Source organism: Sebastes umbrosus, chromosome 2 (genome assembly GCF_015220745.1).
Source record: "Sebastes umbrosus isolate fSebUmb1 chromosome 2, fSebUmb1.pri, whole genome shotgun sequence".
Classification (NCBI taxonomy): Eukaryota; Metazoa; Chordata; class Actinopteri; order Perciformes; family Sebastidae; genus Sebastes; species Sebastes umbrosus.
In genome coordinates this window covers 10,715,369-10,741,672 of record NC_051270.1, presented here as the reverse complement: position 1 = coordinate 10,741,672, position 26,304 = coordinate 10,715,369, and the positions used below count along the sequence as shown (strand labels likewise).

The window sequence follows — 26,304 nt, the reverse complement described above, 5'->3', positions numbered from 1 at the left end:
AGTATTGGTCTTCACTTATCTCACTCTCATCATCTAGCTTTAATCAAGTAAATGGATGCATTTAAATGTTGCTAATTTCACTTTGGTAATTGCCTGTGTTTAATTAGGTTTGATCAAAAGACCATTGCAAGTAATCTGAAGTTACCGGTGCAAAGTTCCCCAAAGTCAGTGCACATCTATAAAAACCTTGACATGAAAAATAACCTTAAACCACCTCGGCGTATTGCATTTTGCTGCAAGGAGCCAGAGTGGCTTGAGAGGCTGTCGCCAAACTGAGGCGTCACAGGTTTTATCTTAGCCAGTGTATTTATGTATATCTAATCTAATAGATTAAAATATTTAATCACAATTAATCGCATGATTATCCATAGTTAATTGCGATTAATCGGAAATTAATCACACATTTTTTATATTTTTAAAATGCACCTTAAAAGGAGTTTTGTCAAGTATTTAATACTCTTATCAACATGGGAGTGGGCAATTATGCTTGCTTTATGCAAATGTATGAATATAATTACTATTGGAAATCAATAATAACACAAACAGTGACAAATATTATCCAGAAATCCTCACAGGTACTGCATTTAGCATAAAAAATATACTCAAATCATAACAGCTGTCAGTGTGTCAGTGTGCTGACTTGACTATGACTTGCCTTATACTGCATGTGATTATCATAAAGTGACCATGTCTGTAAAGGGGAGACTCGTGGGTACCCATAGAACCCATTTTCATACACATATCTTGAGGTCAGAGGTCAAAGGGACCCCTTTGAAAATGGCCATGACAGCTTTTCCATATGGCATCAGTACCAATGGATTCTTTAGGTTTTCCATTTTCACTTGATTCCAGTATCTTCACTTTAGCTTTAAAACTGAGCACGCTACAAGCTAAAAATCACAAGTTGTGATAATGCATTAAAGAAATTAGTGGCGTTAAAACAAATTTGCGTTAACATTTTATTATCGCGTTAACTTTGCCCCTAATATCTAACAAAATATTCATATTCACACAGAGTGCCTTAATGCAAAATACAACAAGCTGCTCATTCAAGATTATCATATTTAAAATCAGTGAAAATGTGCATTTTGGTTCAGATTTTTTCAAAGTAAACAGGGTGTGCATTTCCTCTTTCATATTTGACTTTAAGCCTCGCAATGAAAAATCACACCAGATGTCTGGATTCTGCTACTTTATATCCAGCCCTGTACAGTAGATCCCTCTTGTCTCTCTGCTCACACACAGACCTGATGGCCTTAGCATCTGGCCACATGGCTGAATCTCTCCATATCTCTCTCGCCCTCCCCCCCTTTCCTTTCTCCCCTTTTTCCTCTCCATTTCTGTCTGCATAATTCTGAAGCATGTAAAAGGCCTGAATGACATTGCAGAGGCCCCGTACAATTTTATTTAAGCCATTACAGTTCCTGGGAGCGTATCGGAGGGACGGGAGGTGGAGGGGCGGGGGTGGAGGGGCTCAGTTCCACATGAGAGGACTTCCTCCTCAGCAGGCAGTGTTTAAAGAAGAGCAACAGGTGGCTGCTGGCAGAGGCAACCTGAGGCTAAGTGGATGTCAAAGTGGAATTGCGGCTGAATCACGGCTATTTATTTGACCCTCCTCACATCTGCACTCTTCCCCTCTGAGGAGGAAGAGATGGGAGGGGAGACGAGCAGAGGGGCGTTTTGTTCGGCTCCTCTCCCCTAGTTAATGTGGGGCTGGGGGATGTGTAAGTGAGGGGGGGATAGGGGAAATTGTACATGGTATTAATTACAGCCTTGTGTTCACATGGCCGCTCCCGCTATGTGTTTATGTATGGAAGTAACATCATGTGCGCACAACATGAAGGGGGGTCAGCGGGACGGAGGTGTTTTTCCACGTGGCGAGTGAACGCATCCTATTAATTCACTGACGGTCACATCAAGCTGCTTGACCCCCACTGAGATAAATCTAAGTCAAGTTCTTTATCAGGGAAAAGGGCGGATGTGAGAAGAGGAGTTTTCTTTCCACAAACAGATCTCTGCTATTTGAAAACATTTATATTATTTAAAAAAAATTATATACATGTAATTGAAAATAGGCTACATAAAAATCTAAATTCATATTTGTGTCATTGAATGGGTTATAATTGTACATTTATTTAAAATGATAAATTACGAGTGCATATAATTTTCAAGTATCAATTTAAAACAGCACTACTAAATTTCTGCTTTTGTCTTTCAAGATGGATTTGCCATATTACTTCTTTGTTGTTATATATTTGGACGTATGTCTATACATCAGCAGTTATGGAGCAACGTTATCATTCATTTGGAGTCGCGTTTTAGCCACCTAGTCCAGTATTCACTCTCTTTTAGCTTTGTTTTTGGTCTACCGACTCCCGAGGGAAATATCCGGCTCTTTAGTGGCTAAATGCTCCACTATACTCACCAGCAAGTCTCTCTAACTGTGTCTGTCTGCCGTTTGGTGCTGAACAGGTAGTGTACTGTGGGTTTTTAGAGGTTTTTTGCTTTAAACATCTGCCTGCTGCGGCTGAAAACAAAACTAAGAAAGCGGTGAGAGTGAACCAAAACAATACAGTTGCGGCTGGACAGCTAAATGATGAGCAGAAACTCGCTATAAAGCTACATAAACTGAGGGGAGCTGCAGATTCAGGTGATCATTTTTTGTAGGTTCATCTCATTGTAATATGCAATATTTAACCTGCATTCACAGACCATTTTCTGAGCTAACATCCTGGCGCTAAACACCAGCCACGTCACGGCTTGTTGGCAGTGAAAGGAGAACAGTGGCCAGGTCTGGGAAGGATCCCTGCATGTCTTTCCTGTTGGCCTCAGTTTTTCCATGCTGTTATCAACCCAGCTGATAATGCGGAGCTCCGGGCTCTTTTTCTCAGGACCCACAGCACACTGCCACACATTCTGATGGCGTGACACAGACCTTCACCACAGAGCCCCCTCTGTCTGAAGCAGAGCACACTGCCAGGCCCAGGCCCGCAGCTGGTTCGCATATTGGTGAAGGACTCTGCCAGTCTGACTGCTATTATCTGAGGATGTGCATGTACGTGCCACCCTGGTTGCAGGTTTCAAGAGGTTCTGAAATCGCTGATAAATGCTTTTAGATAAGCAGTGAAAAGTGGACGGACTCAGATCAGGATGGGTGGTAGGTGCAGTAATGTGGTAGGAATACTGTGACCTTCATTTTTTTAAATTAGTTTAATTTAGATTACAAAACAAAATGTAAATATTGTGCAGATACATTTTGACTGTCAGTAGGAAAATTCCATAACAGTATTTTTGGTCAGAAACCAGAAATGTTTTCATCAATTGTTTGCTTTTTTGGTAAAAAAAAACACAATGGGTGATGAGTGCTACATTTTCCTGTTTATCACACAGGTTGGCATGGCAACCGATACATAACTGCACAACACATCTTGGACCAATCAGACCTCTTGGTTTAATCAGAGTACTTTGTTGAAAAACAGTCCTCGTAAAATATGTGAGGCATTACAAGACGGCACGGACAAATTATTAGCACATTATGAGTTATTAAAGGCTATAATCTGAATATTGTTCACTATATTATATAACATTACTGGAATATAAAATTACCAAAATTAATTTTAAAAAGTCTAGGGTGTATTCTTATAGAATAGGGCAGCTCTATAGATAATAGCACATTTTGTAACTTAGTTCATTATTAAAATGTATTCCATAATACTTTGTAATGTACGCTTTTCCCATATGATTATGATTAAAGAGCATTTATTCTAATATAAAAAATATTCTTTCAACTTATAATGTACTTATAATATAAGAAAATGCATCAACATTTCAGGACCTGACTTTTTTATGACAATGACAATAAATATACCAAGCAATGAGTAATAGATTATTGATTATAGGTTTTAAGTTATATATAGTATGTGTTTAATTGCTGAATTCCCAGTGCTAATGAATCATTCTCCACTGCTATGGCCCACTGCCTTCCTCCATGTGTGTAACTAAGTGGGAGGTAGCTCCCAGACTGAGGCACAGTAAAGTTTATTAAACACATCAGCTGGTTTGCAGCAGACCATTACTGAAATGCTATATTCCAGCAATGAGAGATCAACAAAATAGGCCTGGGAAATAACAAGCGAGGGGGACTTCGGCCTTTTAAACCAGAGAGCATTATGCAAACTTTGAAGGAGGAATTTATTAAATCTCTTACAACAACTGAGGGGGCTCTATATTTAACTTTGCCAGAGCGCTTCGGACAAGTATCAGCTGTGGTTTCCAATTGGCTCTGAGAGCAGTCTGGTGGCTGCGAGGCAAAACTTCTGGAGTCCCCGGTTCCTAAAATGAAACAGCTGCAGAGTGTGACACAGTGAGAGCGGTGGGGCGTAGGGAGGGAGGAGGAGTTTTCATGAATGAAGCCAGTGGGAGGAGGAGGAGGAGAGAGGAAGCTAGCTCGGGGCTGAGCACTACTACGTAGGTGTGTCATTAAAAGGGTTTGGGGGGGGGGCGTACAAAGTATGGGTGTGGACTCAGACATGGGTCATATAAGTTCAGTTTGATTCATAGTGGAAGAGGGGAAATGGTGTTGTTGTTTACACTGGCTCAGGGTGCACAGCAACCCACTGTGTAATTTGTAGTGTAGTTTGCACAGATCTGCCCCCAGGGAGCCATGAGAGGCTGTCCTACATCGGCTGTTCCCCCGCTGCCAGAGCCCTGCGTGTCCCAGCACTGCACAGCCGACAGAGACAGAACAGAGCACCACTTGGACCACGCAAAGGGATATTAAAGTCCGACGCTGAAATTAAACTTCAGAGTCTGACTTTAGATGAACCTCCAAAGCTATCTAGCAGCCCTCTTGCACTCGGTGCCAGAACAATATCTGTATAATTAATAACCACAGGAAGAAAGAAAGAGAGAAATACACTTTGCCAAGCCAAACCAGAGCCATGTGTATGACGGTATGGAGCGCACACACATTGTTTGGATTGGTGAGACAAAAAAAAAAATTGCACTATAAAATACTTTCTGCTGAATCTGTGGAAAATTGCAGAAAGAAGCAACACGCTCTTTGCGTCTACCTGTCCAATCAGAGCCAGGAAGCTGGGCAGGGATGGCATCCAGCTGGTGTTGGGGTGTGAGTCACAATCCCAACACAAATCTGGTGGTTGTCCAATATACTTGTTCTCTATTATTACATATATACACACCTTTATTTCAAGCAAGCTCAAGAATTTGGTAGAAATTAAAAGTTCCATTCAAAAAGGATGTGAAAACGGATAACTATGCATCACACATATACGGTACTTTTCACATATCCTGCATTCGACTTCCTCTATATATTAACACCAATCTTTCAACCAAGCAGGAAGCTGGCAGGCATTTTTTTTGCACCTTCTGATTCCTGTAAACACACAGCTTCTCTCTGAGATGGAGCCAAACTTCAGCTTTAGCCTCACAATGCAGGTCTTCGGAAATGGTTACATCTGCATAGCATCTGCCAACGGTATTTTACGGTGGCGTGAGTGCATAGCTTACATTTTTAGGATGGGTGGTCTTAGTGGTATTTTAAGTCATTATTTTTATTAACCCTGGCATTCTTTTCACCCTGCTTGATCCCCTTTTTCCTCCTTAATTTCTGTTTTTTAAGCATCTTGTTGTTTAACTCACTTGCATACCTTCTTTTTTTCTTTTAATCGCTTTAATATGTCAAAAATAATAACAAGGCTTAAATTATACCTTTCACATGCACTGAGCTACACATGAACTTTGTCACCCTAGCCGTGTTTTACCCCGCGGAGAGATGCTTGTGCTGTTATTGTTGTTGGTGTGTGGCTATCTATCTCACACCCCTCCTCTTGATCAATATGGTGAGCCAGTGGTCATCATCACTCATTGGGAACTGACACACACAAGTGCATGTGTACGTACGTGCTGGCTCACATGCACACACACACGCCGTGGCCTTTCAAACCTCTGTGTCTCCTAGAGTAAGCAATGGCACATAACCCATAGAGCACATAATCCATCTGGCTTTGATGAATGGATTTAACATCCATTTTCAGACCCATACAATGCCCCTGTATGAATTTTATCAGCGTACAGTGACAAATAGCGGTACTGTTCTCCGCTAAGAGCCCTCATTGTTCCTCTGACTGAGAGTCATGCAGATGTCACCGCCTCGGCCAGGCTGCCCAGAGTGACTTGTTTAGAAAATATAAATGTAACGGGCTGTAGTCTGACATCATTGTCTCAACAATATAGATGCCTATTTTGTCAGCACATAATGGGTATAAATGTATGACTTGATACGATTTTGCCTGAGAATAATATCCAGGCTGTGTCTGGGGTGGTGGTGTAATTGTGTAATTGTGTATGTGTTTTTTTTTGCAGTGGGTCTAGATCAGGTCTCATGAAATAAACTGTAAGCATTTTCTTTAAAGAGGACCTATTATGCTTATTTTCAGGTGCATATTTGTATTTGGGGTTTCTACTAGAACATGTTTACATTCTTTAATGTTCAAAAAATGCTTTACTTTTCTCATACCGGCTGTGTTGCAGCTCCTCTTTTCCCCCTCTGTCTGAAATGCTCCGTTTGAGCTCCTGACCCCGCCCTTCCAAAAAACCCAGTCTGCTCTGATTGGTCAGCTGGCCTACTGTTATGACTGGTCAACTGAACGAAAACTCTTCTGACTCCGCTCCAGCTCCGCTTGAACTAGCTTTGTGTGAGGGCATGCCAAACTAACCGCTAGGCAAAATGTGTTACTTGGTGACATCATACACGTTACGGAAGAAAAGGCGGGACTTCAAGCAAGGTGTTTCAGGCCGTTCAGGAGCAGTGTTTCCGTGGCGAGAGTAACTCCCTTTAGCGTGGACTTTGGACTTTGTAACTTTGCTGACCTTTTACATGCACCAAAAACTATATAAAGGAAAGGGAAAAATCACAAAAGCATAATAGGACCCCTTTAGAATAAAAGATCTCAAGAATATGTCCTTGCTTGATTCTATTTTAGATGCAGATTTACAGCCCCCCAAACAATCCAAAAGCAACTGCACGCATGCATTTAGTTGGCATCCCCTCCGCATTCATTTGGAAAGTTGCAGAGTCAATCATGGCACCGTCTTTACTGTTACCATACCCAGAGTCCGTTGACTGTAATATCAGTAGGCTATGAAGCACTGATCAGGATGGTACGGCTGGCTCCCGGATCTGGGTGTCCTGGCACTGAATAATGCAGCTTTTTCCTCTGGGGCCCTGTATCCTTTGGGGCCCTGTCATTGAAGATGCCCTCTCATCTCATCTCTCACTGACACATGGAAATGTTCCCCAAGTAAGAGTTTACATCACTCGGAGAGGCTCGTTGATGAGGTTTTTACAATGGCAAACGGCCTGGCCTAAGTGGCGTGCATCTCCCTCTGAGTATGTCTCCTGACTGTCCTCCTAATGACTCAGAAAATATGCACGGCGCTCCATTTATGGGCAGTAAAAATAGACATCCAGCCGCATGCTAACAGACTGTGAAGAGCGCCATAAAAACTGTCTCTGTCATATTCACTTACAGCATAGTGCAGACTGGCAGCTCAACTGGCTATCATAACATCCAGGAGGACTGTCACCGCGCTCCGCGGTGCCTCGCTGCCCATCACAAGCAGCCAAACATGAAGTAAAACAGCAGGCGTGCCCTCCCCTGCTACACAGGGTGACATGAACTAGCAGCCCCGCACATAGGAAGTGACATAAACAAGCAGGCCCCAGAGAGGAGGGCCATCAGTGGCGATGATGAGCGACTCTCTGGATGCTCCTTGACATGTGTGGCTGCAGCAGCGAGGGGGTGAAAGGGGAGAAGAGGAGGGAGGCAGTGGGTGTAGGGGTGGGGGGAGGTGGTGAAGGCGGGTGTTATGGCGGGGGGGGCATGCGGTAGAACTGTGCGCACGACTGCATTATCCGGCTGATTTAGTTATGACAGCTGGTGCCCAAGAGGAACGCAGCAGTAGGGGATAGGATCGCCTGGGCTGCAGACAAATGATGATGAAGAGATCACTTTAAAGAACAATCTCCATAATATTTCATGCTCGCTCGGCAGCTCCCAGGCAGCCCGGGCTGCAAGGCTAACTGCTCTATCAATTGATTTGATTCACTGCCGGAGCTACTCCTCGCACATAGTATTTCAAATAAATGACACAGCAGATAGGAATGATATCTACATCAATATTAACCCTGAAAAGAACTAATGGATGCCGGCTGCAATTTGCGCTATATCCTGAGTAATGCATGTGAGGCAGGTGATGGAAGAGTTATAACTCAGGCTTTTCCTGTCTCCCCCCGAAGGCACAAGAGGATACAATTTGACCTACACCCACCCCACCCAACACAAATATACAAGCTACATCTTTCCTCCTCCCCAGGCAACCATTTGTTTTTGTATTTATAAAGCACATTATGGCAGACCGGGCTAAACTAAACCATCTCTCAGGCTTGTGGAACACAAAAGCAGTTTATCAGATAAATCACCCTTGACCAGTTAGCTATTAGAGCAGCCAGGAAGTGGAGCCCGGGCACGTATGGTGCTTATAATGATAGCATAGTTGCCTTTTATTAATGCGCGGACATGATGCATGCTCCTGTGTCGCGGTGGTTTAACATGGCTCAGCACTCTTTAACCTGATCCCACTTACTAACCTGCAGTATTATGAATTCAGATCAGGTACAAGGATAGATATACAGATTATTCCTGATAAAAAGACCACAGTGGCTTTCCATACAGGGGTCATGACTTTTAGAAAGAGGTAGAATGCTTGTATGATTTATCTTTATGGTCATTGGATATAAAAACTGCTCCTCCCAATGTGTAGTCAACTATTTTAATTGAATTCTTTTTCATTCATTTTTTATTTACTGCAGATTAATTGTATTTCAAGTAGCACAAAAACAACACAGCATACATGTCACATCTTAAAATACCTATTGGTCAGATCGGGTGTTCTTACTCGTTGCTCTGAGATGCATTTAGGTGGCAACGCTTGCGTAAACGCGATGCCAGAACATTCATTAGCCTGGATGATGTTCACTGAGTAGCTACTGATCACTCCTGTCCCTGATATCTGACCCCTGCCCTAGTAAGAAGAGACTTCAACCACACACACCCACATACACACACACACAGACAGTGGGAGGTTTGTGGCTTGCCGATAAGGTGGTGATTAATCACAGTGCTGATGAGAGTGTGTAGGGTTTCCATCAGTGATGCTTAATGAATGTCGTAATAATACGAGCATCTCTGATTGCGCGGGTCAGCGAGTGGTGTGTGTGTGTGTATGCGTAGGGAGGGTGAGGTTTATGTGTGTGCATTTGGGGGTTAGGGGGGGATGCAGGAGGAGGGAGACCCCCACCGCTGAGCAGTCTGCTAATGAGTCCACCAGAGACCCACCCAATACCTTTGATTGTGATGCCATGGAAGAGAAGGGAGCAGTGCAATCTTTAGCTGGATTAAGTATCTCTTAAGGAGATCTACTTTCAGCCACAATGTTATCAACCCTTGAGTGTGTATTAATTAGGCCTATTGCAGAGGCGAAGCGGACGAATTTGCAGTATTCCCTATACTCTCCTGCACACGCACATGCGCACACACACGCAAAAAAAAGTGCATCTAATAGCCTCTTGCAGAAATTCAGTCCCACGCAAACACAAACCTCCTGTGCTGTGTAACAATGCAGTTTATTTGAAAGAGGAAAACATGTTTAAAGTCAAGCTACACCTCCGTCTACATGTTCCAGCATGTTGTTGCACTCTTTAATTTGACACCCCATTACATCCCCATCTACATGTTACATCCACACATCTGCATGCATGTTTAGGTATTGTATACATCATCCTGTTCTCATTAGCAGGGCTTTTGATATGAAGTGATGCATTATCTACGCACCAGGCAACAGTTGATTGACTGTGGGCCGGTAATACTGTTTAGCCCCACTTAGTGCAGCCTGGCTTTGATGTAAGTACATATTTCCTGGTGAAGGGGCTGTTATAATTTCAAACATTCACTGACTCATCATATGGAGGGCTGACATTGTTGCGGTTCACTTGCTATTTTTTATCTCTTACATGTGTTTCCTGGACGCGAAATCCACTGTTTTTCCTCTTCCCTGCAAGTCATCAAGAAAACGCCTGCAGGTATATTGTTTACCTTGTTGTCCTGTGTGGCTAAAACCCTTCAGCGTATGCTAGCGGAAGGTATTGCACAAAGCATTGATATTCAATCCCACCCCTCCGCCCCCCATCTCCATCATAACCCGGATGTTTAAGAAGCATGTCCAACTGGTATGTTTTGACTTGGTTTAAGTGGTGTTTAATGACAGTGGACTGGCTGGTCTGTTCCGGAGCTGTGTTAAGAGTTTCTAATCAAACGTTCTGCTCCATCAATAATGCAGCGCCTTGGATCCCATGGAGGACTTAATTGTGGGTGTAGGGCTGATAGGGAGAGCCTTGGCTAGGGGTGTCTCGTTGCACTCTTTAATTAGAGACCCCCGTCATGTCAAGAGCAGGAGCTCTGGGTGTTTACTATGCAGCAACGTGCCCAGCACTACTTTGGCAAGAACCCTACTGTAACCGTGCCATCAGCTACCGCTCATAGCTGGCTCTGCCTGGTAGAGAGAACGAGGTGGGCGGAGGGAGAGAGAGAGAGAGAGGGGAGAGAGAGAGGAAAGGAAGGAAGGACAGACAGAGTGTACACATATTTTCTTGCTAGGGCTAGTTTGGGGCTTAATTATTTATTGGCGAGGCTGGAATTTGTTGTACAAAACTGTAGACAAGATTTGTTTGATGATGAAACTGCATTTTTATCTCTCTGCAAGCCTGAGTAACAGTTTACAGCCTAAATATACTGTATCTCTTGTGACATGAGCAACATGAACTCACCCGAGTGATTCCATAGCATAGAAGGTTGAAGGCATAGAAGGCAATTGGGGGCGCTATTGGGTCAGATCAACTAGACATTGGGAAAAAGAGTAGTCTAATTAAGGAAATTAGAAGTGGTGTGAAACAGCCTCAATTCTAAGACTATGACTAAACTGGTTAGTATATACAATATATATAGTATTAAACTCACCAGAAAATTTAGTAAGAGTAAATCTAATTTTACAGTGTAATATCTTTTACTTTCAAACTAGCACTGACATGAAAAAGTCATCTCTTTATTTTTCGGACTTCTCTGACTCCTCATGACGGAAAAATTGTAAAATCCCCCCAAAATCACACCCTTCCCTATCCCTTTACCCCTTCCATTAAAGCTGGCAATACTGCTACGTAACACTACCATTAAAAGAACAGCAAGTCATCCATTAAAAGTATTTTGAGTAAAAGTACAAGTAAAGAAGAAGAAGAATTACTTCATGAATCCAAATGAATAAAAAAAATGTTCACTCCATGTTAATTACATACATATGCCTGAAATACACAAACTATCATGTAGTTGGAGAGATATTAGAGTGATGGAGCTGCCCATTGTCAGGTGCCAGGGGAGCAGATAGGGTAATAGTAAACGTATTAGTATATTGGTAAAATTATTTCTTATATAATGCAATTAAAAGTAAATACAGTGCATTCATTAATGATGCATTCACTATTAAAAAGCATTCAATTGTTGTTGTTGTTGGCCCAGATGGCTAGTGCTGGTCCAACTCCATACTGTTTGGTAGCAAATCTGAGACAGTTGATTCTGCATGCATATAACTTGGAAGTATGGATAAATGTAGCTAAGTAAAAAAAAAAAAAAGAAAAAGTAGTATTTCCCTCTGAAAGCCTGTGGAGTAGACAAGTACTGTTCATCAGAGTGAGTATCATGTTTGTTCATTATGTATTCTTGTCTTCTTTCTTTGAACAATATTAAACACAACAGTGATAAACTGAGAAAATGAAGGAGGGAAGATAAAAATATTAAAACAAAAATGTTCCACGAAGCCATTTCTCAGATATCTCTCCCTCTGAGGGTGTCAGGCCCAGATGTGTTTCTTTTCTTTCTGTCAGTCATGGTTATTAGAGCAATTATCGATAAGAGGCAAATATTCCTTTTCTGGAGTCTCAGCTTCATGTTTTTTATAAAATCAATACGCCCCCTGGCCCTTATCTTCCATCCAAAAGAAAAATGACGGAACAAATTTGGTGTATGATGGATGACGGTGCCTTTATGTGGCTCATGTAATGGAGCTGACGATAAGGAGTCGAGTGGACTTCCAATTAGGAAGCTTCTCCTATAGCGATATGGATTAGCGTGTTGTTTGAAACGGTGACCATTGAATTGGCAATTTGACGCCACTGAAATGAGTGACAGAAAAATTGGGAGCAAAATGAGGGCAATTGGATGAGTGAGTATGAGTCCGTCACTTTTAATTTGTCCTACACTGAAACGTGACCTGATTTTAGCTGACCTGACATTCTGGTGAAATGCATGCCTTTCTCAGTGAGAAAATTAAAACTACAAATTACATAATTTGTGCGATATATGGCGGCCCAAATCCTCTCACATTTGACCTGGTGGCTGTAGACGCTGTGATCCATCTTAATGTTTGGGAGCGGTAAAGTGGTCAAGATGGAGAGCTGCAGAAGGAGATATCATTCAGTGTCTAATCATTCTATCAAGCCACGACGTTGCCTTGTGTTTGTGGGGCGTCGGAGGTGGAGGGAGACCCCGGCCAACATCAGGTGTCACACTCAGCGCCAATGAATGGACAATGGCTATCCATCAATCTTCCATGCCAGCTTGTCTCGCGGCCTGAAACCAACTACAATGTCCATCTCAAAGCAATTTGATCCCCTCAGTTGACTCATTCATCAGCATGACCTCATTTGCAATCCAGACCGGTTTCCTAAAGAGAGGAGAGTTGGATTCAACGGAGAGGATGAGTGCGAAATATTGAATTTTAGGGAACCAACAACCAGTCGTCCAAAATATTGCTCGGAGCACAGTAGGTGAGCGATGGTCTTTATCTCGGTACCGTTGTGGCTCATTTATTTAGTTGATGGATTGTTTATCAGTCAGCCCGAACAGACGTGCGTGTGAGTAGCTGGAGGGAAGTTTAGAGGGGTTTTACTCGGCAGCGGCGCTGTAGCACAACCATGTACATCGCCTTCAGCCAACTGACCTCGTCGGGTCATCAGGACTTAAGTAAGAGTGAAAGTCGCTTTAAATGGAGCGAGGCTCCCAGGGACCCAGCCTTAGCCGAGCAGCTGCTGCCGGCCGTTGACTATTACTTTTCCAGGGGCTGACTTTGATGTTTTAACAATCCATACATATTGATTCAGACTGATAATAAACAATTTGATTAGCCTCTTTCTATAGGCTGTCATTTCAATCACTTTCAGAGCTTCGATGGAGTGGAAGTGAGGGGCTGTGGACGGAGGGAGGGATGAGGGGAGGGCGACATGGAGATGGAGAGAAGCCAAAGCTGAAAGAGAAGGGTGGAGGGCTAGGGCCCCCTCCTCAGACAGAAAAAGGAATCCAGCCCTGATTAGGCCTCTGCCTTTGGTGAATTGGACAAGACAGCTGAGCTGCCAGGTTATTAACTCCCTCAGAAAATTCTCAGCCCTCTCTCAGGCCGGCCTGAATACTGCGATCTGGATCGATAAGCAATCTCCGGTGTGTACCAAATGCCTGCTGGATTCATTTGTCTCCCAGCACCCTCTCCCTCCGCTGGACAATACACCTGCACAACTGAGCCCCCACCTCCTGCCTCTCCTCTTCCCTTCCCTCCTTTCCTGAGTGCTGTTCTCCCTCTCTCTCCTCTACCGCCTCCCTCCTTCCTCACCTCTCTCACGTTCACTCACTGGAGTCTCTGTCACTTTTTAAATAATGACCCTGGGGCTGAAGGAACAACTGCCTACCTCTATTTCATCACGGTGAGACCCTCTCCTGCAGGCCTGGGTGACCAAGCTGTCTAAGGGGAGAGAGTGCGGGGGAGAGAGACGGAGAGACTGAAACAGAGAGAGAGAGAGAGAGAGAGAGAGAGAGAGGAGCAGTAGAGGGGGGTTTGCCCACGGCAATGGGGAAGGTGGGGGCCACGGCTGCATCCTGACTGACAGCACAGATGTCACCATCAGAGCTCAATCTAAGCATATCAATGACCAGCCCGTGGCAACTTTATAGTAAACATGAAAACATACAAAGTAGCTGTTGTTATGGTTGATATCATACAGACAGAATAAACATCTGGCAGATACCCATTAGGTGACGCCGTGCATTAAGAATCAACCATGCTTCCTGTCTATTATTGAGCTGTTTTGTGCTGCCAGTGTGGGAGTTTGTTGATTCTGGTGAGAATATGTAGCTCCTCAGAGGAAACCCTCTGCACTGTGCTGAGAACTGAACCATATACTTTAAATGTGCCGAGGTTTAGAGTTGCCAATATTGTCCATTTCTATCACACATTTAGTTCTCAGAGAAAGCAGCTTCGCTCATACTCAAAGCACTCAAAGCAAGCGTGTCTTTGTGGAGGGGAAAAGATGGATTTACATAGTGATTGTGTTTGCTGATTTGGCAGGGCTTCAGCTGATAACTTTTAGTGATTCGCTGCGGCATTGATCTCCCAGATGGATTTATTGACGGGGGTGGGTGTCCGAAGGCGGGGGTTGAGTTGGTGGGAGAGGAGGAGGAGGAGGAGGCAGCGAGGGGGGGTGCTGCTGAGGTGATATGAGGAGAAAACAGTAGATAGCCACTCGAGCGAGGTGGACAGTGGATGAGCTTGATGTTACCTGCCTTTACTTGTCGGCAGTGTTACTCCCCCAAAGGAGTCAAAAGCCATGCTGTTTCTCATAGCTCATTTCTGTGGTTGGTCTTTTCTATTGTCTTTCTATTGTCTCTGCGTGGCTGCAGAGTTGCGACCCCAGAGGGAATTGTCTGTCAGCATACAATAAAGGCGAGGCCTGCGACCGAGGACTCCATTTCTCAGGGCTAATTGTCAGAGACAATGAAAACGCAGCCTATGAGGGATAAACCTGGCGGATGTTTAGATTTTCTTATCACTGTAATCTCTCCGCAAAATCAAACTGGAGACAGAAAAAAACTGGTGAGGGAAATGCAGTTATTAAAAGGAGTTCCTTAAATATTTGAGAGGACTTTACTGTAGCAGAGAGAAAAACACTCATCACGCAGGGTGCTGTTTGTAAGCAGGGATGTGAGACAGACCAAACAGGAAGTGCTTCAAAAAAATTTTGTTGGGAGTTTTTAATCAGTCAAAGATGGCTTACTCATCAGGGGTTGATTGTAACGGAACAGTTTTGTTTCATAATGTTTTCTTCCTTTGAAAGATCACAGGCTGCGATATCATCAAAGAAAATTTGTAATAATGTAATTCGTCTGAAAAACATGATCTTTTGATTGATATAATTGCAGTCCTGCGTAACCACAGCATTGTCCCTGCCATGTGATGAGTCTGATTCCCAAGCAAGCACATTTCATCTAATAATGTTGTCTAACGTACAAACTGGTGCCGTCAGTGAATACAGCCAGCTTTGTACCTTTATCAACCATTTTAACCTCCTCTGTAACTCTATCCCGGTAAGCACTTTTTCATTAGCGACTTTTCCCCCCCCGTTTCTTTTGAAGGTCATGTGTAATGTGGAATCTATAAAATTCTCAATGAAGAAAGTTATTTGAATTCTTAGATTTTAATGGCTGAGCTTAAAAATCCCCATTTCAGACCTGCAGTTTTAAAATGATCCTACAGTGTGTATGTCAGCAGATGAAATTACCGAGGGTAGCTGCTCTCACGCCATGCTTCTCTCTTTCTCTGTCTCTCTCTCACACACACACTTACAGCATGCTCACACACACCTCATACATTTACTTCATATTTTTTGCATTCTGTTATATCACATTTTGCAAAAAGCTCACTTCTCTATGGATAAAAAGTACCCTATCAGTTGCATTTGGTGGAGAAATAAACATTTCTGATTGGAAAATGTATTCATTGCCAATAATCTTCAATCTCTCTTCTTTGAAAGTTTGTTGATTGACTCTTTTGATTCAGTTTCTCATTCAATATCTCAAACAGGCTGTAAAACATATTAATTTTTTTCACATATTTACATTACTAATGAAAATGGTGGATATTATCATGAAAATGTATCACAAGGAAGTACAATAAAGTATTTCTGATTCTGATTTATGTCTTGTGTTCTTCTGTCAGGTGCTGAGAGTCTTGATCCCTGTGGTTACCCTGGATGAGGAAAACTCCCTCCCTCCCACTCCCTCTCATTGTCCCCTCCTGACAGTGACGGTAATGTGTGAGTAGGTGAGTCGCCCTCAGGGCTCTGTACATCCACGTCCACCTCAATATAAATCAGCACTTGTCATCACAGGCTCATATCACACGCACCGATCCCCCGTCCCCTCCACAAACGTGCAGATTCCGCCTTGTTGTTTCGATACCGTCCGAGACGCCAGTGGCCAGAGAATTAAACCTGTCCAGTGTCTCCCTCTCTGTGTCGCTTTGTTTTCTCCCTCCCAGACCTGTAGGTGCTCCCGCATGGTGAAGTTAAACAGATGTGACTGCATTAGATTCAGCCCCGGACAGCAGCACACCTCTGCTGCCCTGAATGCATTCTATAATTATCCGCCACACCTTGTAACAGGAAGTCAGCTCATGTCAAAAGTGCAAGTGAAAACTGTCAGGAAAATGAGCCTGATGGTGACAAGAGCCAAAGCAGCCGCAGAGGAGTGAAATAAGATTTAGATAGCATTACCGGAAACATGCAGTCTGACTGCAACAGTAGCTTCACTTCAGCTACCGAATGTTGAATTTTCACGGTAAATGTATGTCTGGAATTCACTACGTCATTTTGTAAGTGATTCTGATTCTGACATCACTTGTGATGCCCTTCAAAGATGAGACGCTAACATCACATTAAGGAATGGTAACATTACACTTCCGGGCAACAAATATTCGCGAGTCATTTGTATGCCACACAACAAAACTATGGTAACGTCTGCAGTTAGGTTTAGGCAACAAAACCACTTTGTTGCCAAAAACAAACAACAAAGTTAGGTTTACGTACGAAAACTAAGTACAATCTTTACATAAACAACATAACCTAGTACAAAAATCATGTCACAAACCTCACTAAAAAACGTGACAAATGTCACTAGTGTAACTTACAAAACAAAACACAAGTCTTGAACACCGGTCTCCTGGTTAAAAGTCCTGTGTTTGTTGAACCCATCAACCTCCCCATCCGCCCGCAATAAGCCTAGCATATTTACACGGATGTGTTTACATTGCAGTCAGTACGCTACTAACTACATGGTGTACAAATGACACGCCAAAAGCAAGAAAGGCATTGTTATTGCCTTGCGCATTATCGTGTCATTCATACGACTTTGCGTCTATTGAAGCCCGTACGACAGACAAATTTAAGTGTGCATGTCCCGTTTTGGTGCGACCTCCAGAGGTCACTGTTAAAAACTGATTTGATATAACTCTGTTCTTCATGAAGCAATGCACAATATACAGTCGGCTGAGTACAGTTACACTATTAATACATGTGATTGTGCTTGGAACTTGCTGGTGGAAAAATCTGCATCTGTGAATGTGGGAATCCATTTTTTGATAAAGAGCTCAGTCAGATGTCCTGGGACTGTAAAAAAACAATGTCCCCCGGTGGGAGGCATACATTTTGACATTTACTGCGCTGTATGGATTGAATCGATTTGAGTACAGCTAATTTCAAAATAAAGACCCAATACATTCAATAAATTCTAGTCTGTTGTATTGGACTGCTTATATAAACATCATCAAGATTCACGTGATGCCTCAGAGATTATTTGATGGAGAAGGAGCAGCTGCCTTGGCCTGGATTCATCCAGCCACTCTGGCCGTGGCCACTGATTGATTTTTAAGTTAGGAAGAGGCAATCAGTAAATACCACCCAATCAGTGGCCAAGAACATAGAAAAGATTAGACAATTTGAGGTAATCAATGAAAATATTCTCTGATTTGTAGGCGCTCAATTACTGCCATAAATCAGGCATCATAGCACGCAAGTTACTTAGCAATAAAACAAAGACCAGCGACAGGCAAACTATAAGAGATGAATTAAAGGTCCGGGGGAGGAAGTGCCGACTGGCGTGGTAATGAGACAGAATTACAGGCCTCCGATTCCGGCCTGCTTCCCTTGCAGAAGCTGTCAACAACTAATGGGCTGCAGCGGGAGCTGCTATCAGTCATCCTGCTTCCTGTCCACATATTTACTCACTTATTTATCGCCTTGATGCAATATCATCATTTTTAATGTTAAACACCCTCCACTCCCAACAAACACAGACTCCTTCTTCAGAGGACAGGATATGGATACAGACAGGATATTGCCCTTGGTAAGTCGACATGAATTTACATTTGAGAAGGCAGCCTCAGATTCTGCTACTGCGTCTTGATAAACAAACGTGATACTGTGTCAAATTGGGTGACTTCTAGTTTTTGTTTCCAGTAAGGTGAGATGTTGTTTCATCAGATTGTATCTGGCGTGGAGACATCAGAACTCAAGGCAGGGCAGGCAGCCTTGTGGTTTGAAGGGTAATCACATAACCAACAGGTCACAATATGTGTCCATCAGCTGGATGTCCCACATAAGCCTACAAGTAAAAGACTGACTCCCTACCTGCTCCATCATTGTAAGGTGCTCTCGTTAAGACTGTGTACCTGAACTGTATACCGTCAACTCCTCGTGTTTCTGTGCCCCCTTGTCTTCATGTAGGATGTTCCCACTTAGGACGTTGGAGCTTCATGCTTTCTTGGCAGGGAGTCGAAGCCCCCGTGCTCAGCCTTAATGGACTGACTAGACAGATGATCCTGACAGCGACCCGCGCAAGTGCTTTTGATTCTATCATCCGCCATGGGGTCGGGCTGCTTTATCAGAGGAATTACCTAAAGTGCCTCTTATTTCATCATCCAGAATGTCAACGAGACGGCATTCTTTTAATTTATACACACCTCAAACAATCACCGCATCATACATCACACGACCGGCCCTGAAAAATCATTGCTAGGAGCCCAGGCCAGGTGCAGAGTCATTAACCTACGCCGTGGTTTTGAGAGCAAGGTCATTATAGAACGCTCCTACAACGTTTGTCTGAGAGCGGCTTTTGTTACTTGACCCTCTCCTTTATAACACTATCTGCACAGACAGAAGCATGCATCGATAAACTCATTTCCTCCTCCCCTGGGCAGCTACGAAGGGTCAAGGGATGTATTTTTCAACTATAACCCACCTCAGTTCAGTATCACACCTCTTTAATAGTTAACTGAATTATAGAGACTCTTTTTTTCGTCAAGACTTCCTCAAGATTTATTTCCTGAAGTGCAGTCGGCTTTGATATCTACAGCCTTTTTCATGTCAAAGCTGATTCCACACTGTCTTCAAGAGTTCATCTCTTAGGAGAATACGGTATGAGGCAGGAAATATATCATATGGAAATAATTCTTTGCTGCAGCCCGCTTGGAGTAGCAAGTTGGGATTTGCAGTAGGTGAGAGTTGTAGGTAAGTTTTCAGTCATGTAAAAGTATACAAAAGTTGGCACTTTTTCAAAAAATCCAGTTCTTACAAATTCAAACTATAGACTATATATATATCTATATATGTATAATATATAGATGGACGACGCGTCTCTATGTTTTGGCCTCACTTTTGGGGAGCTTTTATGTTGTCCATCTTTATAGTCTATGGTTCAAACTAACTTAATGAATACAAATTGATTCAAACACAATCCACAAGATTTTCTAATGTCCAGCCAGACAAAGAGAGGGGCAGGATATTAGCAAAGTGTAACGCCAATAAAATATACCTGTATAACTTGTGGAATGTTGTTCTTAGCCCGCTACAGTCACACTAGCTCCTACAGTTTAGGCCTCCCACAGTTTTTCCCTGATCTACTGTATTTTTTCCCGAACAAGTTTTGCCGGCACAATCTGGTTCCTTTCATGAGCAGTGACTCTGCCGCCTCACTTGAGTGACCAGCTAACTTTATAAGGCAGTTGTGTTTTATAATATACGCAGACAGATTTTGAGTTAGTTCTACCCCACCGCAGTGTTGTGTAACGGCCAATAAGAGAAGACTGTTTAGGTCTGCTCCTATTTGTGAAATTACATTTAAATCTGAAGAGGAACATTGCTTGAAAGATCATCAAGTTGAATTACTTTGGAAAAAGTCAGAATCAGAACAAATTGTGATCACTTAACACTAGGGCTGTCAAATATTGTCCAGAAATCCTCACAGGTACTGCATTTAGCATAAAAAATATGCTCAAATCATAACATGGCAAACTCAAGTCCAACAGGCAACAACAGCTGTCAGTGTGTCAGTGTGCTGACTTGACTATGACTTGCCCAAAACTGCTTGTGATTATCATAAAGTAGGCATGTCTGTAAAGGGGAGAGTCGTGGGTACCCATAGAACCCATTTTCAAGTTAAGGGACCCCTTTGAAAATGGCCATGACAGTTTTTCCTCGCTAAAATATAGCGTTTATCATGACATGTGCCAATGGATTCCTTAGGTTTTTCTAGTTTCATATGATGCCAGTATCTTCCCTCTAGCTTTAAAACTGAGCCCGCTACAACCTCCGAAAGATCGGTTGCGTTAATGCGTAAATTAGTAGCGTTAAAACAAATTTGCGTTATTATCGCATTAACTTTGACAGAACTACTTAATACATGTGAATTTTGCACGATGACATTGAAAAGGTATACTGACACAAACATACAAGAACAAAGACAGCAGGACCTCACATATAGTGCAGACAGATAGTGCAAGAGAAACCCTATGACATGTGAAGTAATCGTGTGGGTAGAGGCATGTGCTGGTACAGTACTGACTCCTCTGACTTTGCTTACCCTTGGAAAGCTTTCGGCGCCCTATGATCCAACATCTGAAGAGCTGATAAAAACCCTTCAGTTGCCTCAAAGCAGCTGCGAGGCTTAACATTGTCAAAAAGGGGTTTTTATTTCCCTACCGTTTCGACCTCCTGTGTATATTTTATTGAGCTGTTCTCATCCCACAGCGGTGCGCGGCAGCCATAAGCTGCCGAAAATGTATTTCGAAGCTCATTAACACAGGACGTGCATGCTTGGAACATGTAGCATCCCTTTGCAGAGACACTTGTGAAAGAGTGCGAAGGCGATGGCGGGGAGCTCAGAAATCGTTGTTTTTGATATTCAGTGAGCTTTTCATCTTTTTTTTTTCTGCTGCAACACCACATGAGAGGATTAGGGAAGTTAATGAATTATCCTCACAGGGGCCAAGACAGTATGTGCAAGCTGCACTATCCCACGTCTCATAACATGGAGCTGTTTGAATTTATTGAACTGTGGGCTGAATTTTCCCACACTGATCTGACCCAGTTCAAGATTATACCCAGTCCCCTTTCTCTGTAATCAAGATGACAATGTGAAAGTCTTTGTAATCTTTGTAAGTCAGAAATATCATTGAACTTGAAAGTCGACTGAATGGTGTAATGTTCACAGTGGCCTCGCTATACCAGTTGCTAGATATCTCCAACAGTTTCTGTGATCAAATCAAGGCTTTAAAGTGTGTGTGTGTGTGTGTCAGTGTGTGTGTTGGAGGAGGCTGGAGTCAGTGGATCCCCTGGGCAGCTAATGTTGGAGATTGTATGCTCCTGAACTTCTGTTAAGTGAAAACAGTCCACAAAAGTGAAATATCACTTTAAGATGTCGCCTCTCGCCATTGGCGTCTGTTTGCTCAACCCCCAGAGGCAGCCCAGTATCAAATGCACCAGCACAAATGATAATAACACAGCAAGACCTTTCTATTTTTCCAAATTAGGTTGAGCCTCAGATCAGTGCCCTTGAGGCCAGCACAAAGGCTCTAATTCTTCCCTGAAGATTTTTCCCTTCAGTTTTCTATCATATAAAGCAAATATCAAAAATGTGATTTGAATCCGGGAAAAAATTAAAGCTGAAGGGCGCCAGAAGGAGGAACAGTGTAGCGCGGCGGCTGACAACACACCAGCTCGCTCGCCTCTCTTTTACAGGCATCGATTGAGTCTGTTTAGCTCACTGTCAGATGGCTGCACTGCGAGGCAAACCCTGGAGAGGCTGTGCCCAGAGTCACTGAGCGGCAGACCAAACTGCCCCAGGGGTTAATTGAAGTCCCTCGAGTGACTCAAGTGCCCTCTCTTTAATGGGCCAACCCATAAAATGTTGGATTTCTGAACCGCAATGGGAAAAAATGTATCCTCTTATGGGCCTTTTTTCTCATCGTTCCCGTCCTTGAGAGGAGGACTCGGATGTGGCCGGACTTGAAAACACTTCACTTCCGAACTTGAATAACAAAAGAAACATCTTGAACAGGGTTAGGCTGATAATAATATGGCTGTGCCTTGTTTCCTGTGATTTTTTTTTTTTTTTTTGCTTTAACCACAAGTATCTCTGTACTAAGGCCAAGTGGATGGTGCTCACTTAAAGGTTAGAGGAGAGGCTTGTGAGAACGGCTAAATACCTGGGTAGCCTGGGAAAGTCATGGTGAAACTTGACCTGGACATAATATTTTAACCATTTAGTTATTGTGCTTGTTTCCTTTCTTTCTGAGACTTAAATGAGCTGGAACGCAATTAGCCTAGCTCACAGATACCCTGCCTCTGTCCAAAGTTAAAAAGTAGTCTACCAGCACCTCTAAAGCTTGCCAACACGTTGTATCTCATTTGTTTAATCCATTCACAAACAGAAATATAAAACCGACAATTTGTGGTTTTAGGGGGAACTTCATGCTGTTACTAATTTTTCACAAGCAACAGTCGGGTGCAGTCGTGTCATCCCCGTGAGGTTTCCCCACAATTAGTGTTATTGACCTTTTGCAGCCAGCTCCTTTTTTATTGTTTGTTCCATTTCCAGTTTTGGAGCTAGAGACCATTTCAACGGAATTGCATTGCTAGGCAACAGCTTGAGTCCATGTTTACTTCCAGTCAACTAATGTCTTTCACATACACTGCAACAGGAAATAAACTGAGACACATTTGTATTGTTTAGAAAACTATTTGATTTGTGTAAACAGACACTTTTTTTTCATGATGCTCAGCACGACTTCCAACAACATATTTTTTGTGCGTTTTCCTATGAATTTCCAGCAACTTGTGACGTGCATGTCAATTTCCGCTGCAGTCTTTTCAAAATAAAACTACTTAGTCAGGTTTAGGAAAAGATCAACTTGGTTAGGCTTAGGCAACAAAACTAGTTGGTTAGGTTTAGGAAAAGTTACATGACAAATCAACTTTGACTTGTGGTTTCACACGGGACATGAACACCGGTCTACTGGACAAAAGTCCAGTGTTTTTTGACCCATCCATCCACCCAGATCTCCTCCCTACATGGCGTTCGCTGCTCTCTATACTTGCCGGTTCACAATTACGTGACTTACATACAAATAGATTTTTTGCTGACCATCACGAAAGAAATGTAAAATTTGTGTGTACATGAATTAATACATTAAACTTCGTGACGATTTCACAAGCTGCTGTGCGACTGGCCTGGATGTAAACACATCTCTACATTTTTGAGGAGGTGGCCTGACAACTCCACAAATATCAGATTAAAAAGATGATCTTTGGCTCAAAGTTACCTACGGGACACTAGCTCAACTAGCTCTACTAAAGTTGTCTTTGTGTTGCAGCAGCAGCTGGATGTTATATGGTGAAACATTTCAAGAGCACTGATGTTTAACTTATCAGTACAATGATGCAGGTTATCAAGTTAGTAACATTATTTGCGTTCGTCACAAACAAATAATGAACAAGCTGATTTTTTACTTGTTGGTCTGGAAGCTGATTTATAAAGATACCTTATAACTTTTCACCCAATTATGTAATATTTGTTCATTACATAATGGTATTTTATTAATAATATAACTTTGAATAATCAGCTCATGTCATAGTAAACTGGACTGATGTTGTAATAAAGGTTAAAAACATACACAGGGAAAATGCGAGGTAGATACTGTTCCATAATGAAGCCTGGCTTTGCAGTGTCGACACATTTTACAGAGCTGAGCTCCCCCATCTATCAGTTTCAATCAACAGTGATTCCCCTTGCTACATTGAATCCGAGGTATCTGCAAATGAAATCTTTAAACATCTTAAATCTTTAAAAACTAATTTACTTAATGTCTTACCGTTCCAGATTAAAAGCTCTGTCTGCAATTATATTAGGCCAGTGATTACCAAGTTCCATGATTTACTCTGCAACTGTGTAGTGAGCGTGTTCATCTGTTTGTATTTATGTGTTTTTCGCATGTGCCTATTCATGCAAGTTATGCGTTTAATTGGGGACTCATTATGTGAGAATGCACTTGCAAATGTGTGAGTTTGGTGGGGTGTTAGTGAAAAACAAGAAGGTGAGAGATGATTTTATTGGCCTGCATTCAGAATGCCCTCCTTTCATCCCTCTCATTTGTTGGAAGATAATGTTGCCATCGATTCGTAAAAATGCTTGAAAATGAAATGAGAGTCTCTCATCCCACTTAATCAAGAGAGCCTATTGATCAGGTTTCTAATGAAGGATCATTTAGATAGGGTGGAGAAGAATAGGCCGGCGTATCATATCATGTCAAGGAGTAATAGGAAGTCTTTATCTGAAGATTCCCGGATATCAGTAAAAGCAAAGCCTTCTATATCTTCATAATGGAAACCTGCTCCGCTGTCTCATTATCTAATGTTCTCTGCTTAAAGGGATATTCCAGATATATAATACACGGTGGAAATATTTTCTGCGTCATGCCCTTGATATTTCCCATCTTCTCTGTAGCATGGTTGCTGAATAATTGGAAAGTCCCTCAGTTTTTTCTGTGCTAAGGTTTCATTTGATCTAGAAATCAATAGTAGTTTACTCTTCTTTTTTATTTTGCATTACTAAATGATCATATTAGAAGACTCTGAATCAGTATGGTTGACAATACATGTTGCTTTTTTCTATTTTTCCTGATTATCTCTACATGCTAGAGAACATTTTTGCTCACAGCCAGGAATGCAAACCCGATATCACACCAAAGTTTGTACGCATTCATCTCTTGTCATACAAACGTTTTATACACATGACTAATAATAATGATAATAATAATAATAATAAGTATTATTATTATTAATAATAATAATATCGATAATAATAATGATAATAATAATAATAATAATAATGATAATAAATGCGATCTTGCCTGAACCTGAGCCATTCGCGATACCTTAATAAATGAAGGTTGATCGCCGCCATGCCCCTTCAGTTTTCCCCCGTCCAACTCAGTGGCTGGATATTGCTTATCCAGACAGCAGTCTGATGCTGCTATAACGTTAATGTATGACTGTATTACTGCAGCAGCCTCACACTCAAGCTAATGTTAGCTAGCCATGCTAGTCACTGTCACCAGCATCATTTAGACATTTACCACACTGACAGTGAATATTAACGTATCGTATGTACCTCACATCTCAGTGTGAAAGCCTCAGTTAACCCGCTACACAACAGCCTCGGCTGACATTTGTGGTAGCTACTGTATATCTTGACACAGTGATGTGATTGGTACTGTATGTTTAACAACAGAAAGGCAGTACAAAAAAGTCTGTAGAAATTCCTAAACTACTTGTGCCACTTAACACATGCTGCCTTAATGAGCCGCTTATGGTGTCATACTGTACCTGTAGTGCAGGCCTGGACTGAAGGCCATTCACTGGCTATGCTCAGTCACAGATCTGTCCAGTGACCAAGCCTGTCGGTGGGCAAACCTTCATGCAAGTGTGGTTGGCATCTGGTTAGCAGGTGGCTTATTTTGCTCTAATTTTTGATAATATATCTATATGTCTGGGACGTACTCAGCAATGTACATTTGATATGATTTTACAGATACCTTTTGCTGGTTTGAGATGGCTACCACATTTGGAGTTGGCATTCCAGGCTTTGCAGAGAGTGTCTGCAACTTGTAGAAAGTTGGTCATTTCAGTGAGATAGTTATTGGGGTCAAAAGTCAGCAGTTTGGCTACTCCTCATGAACCCTGAGCAGAGCAAGTTAGCCTCAGCAATGGTGTCATAAAATGTGTGCATTTATGAGACTGTCCTCCGATGGAAAACGGCAAGAACAGTCTCCTGAGCAAGTGCCCCACAACAACATACGGTCACGTTCAAAGCCCTGCAGCTGCCGCAGTATGACAGGAGCAAAAGGGGAATTCAGGTGACGTTGTTAAAGACCATCAGGAGGAGGTCAGGAAGGATGGATGGGTCAACAAAACTTCAGACTTTAACACTGGAGACCGCAGTCCGTTTCCCGTTTTAAAAC

General features: G+C 42.5%; 1 long non-coding RNA gene across 3 annotated transcripts in view; it reads left to right on the top strand.

Moving 5' to 3' along the window:
- LOC119503444 overlaps positions 1–26,304 on the top strand; it is a 78,456-nt gene that overhangs the window by 27,042 nt on the left and 25,110 nt on the right. For all 3 annotated transcript variants that reach the window (XR_005210317.1, XR_005210318.1, XR_005210321.1), the window contains one exon: positions 16,171–16,275. This is a non-coding gene — a long non-coding RNA (uncharacterized LOC119503444). The remainder of the gene's footprint in view (positions 1–16,170; positions 16,276–26,304) is intronic.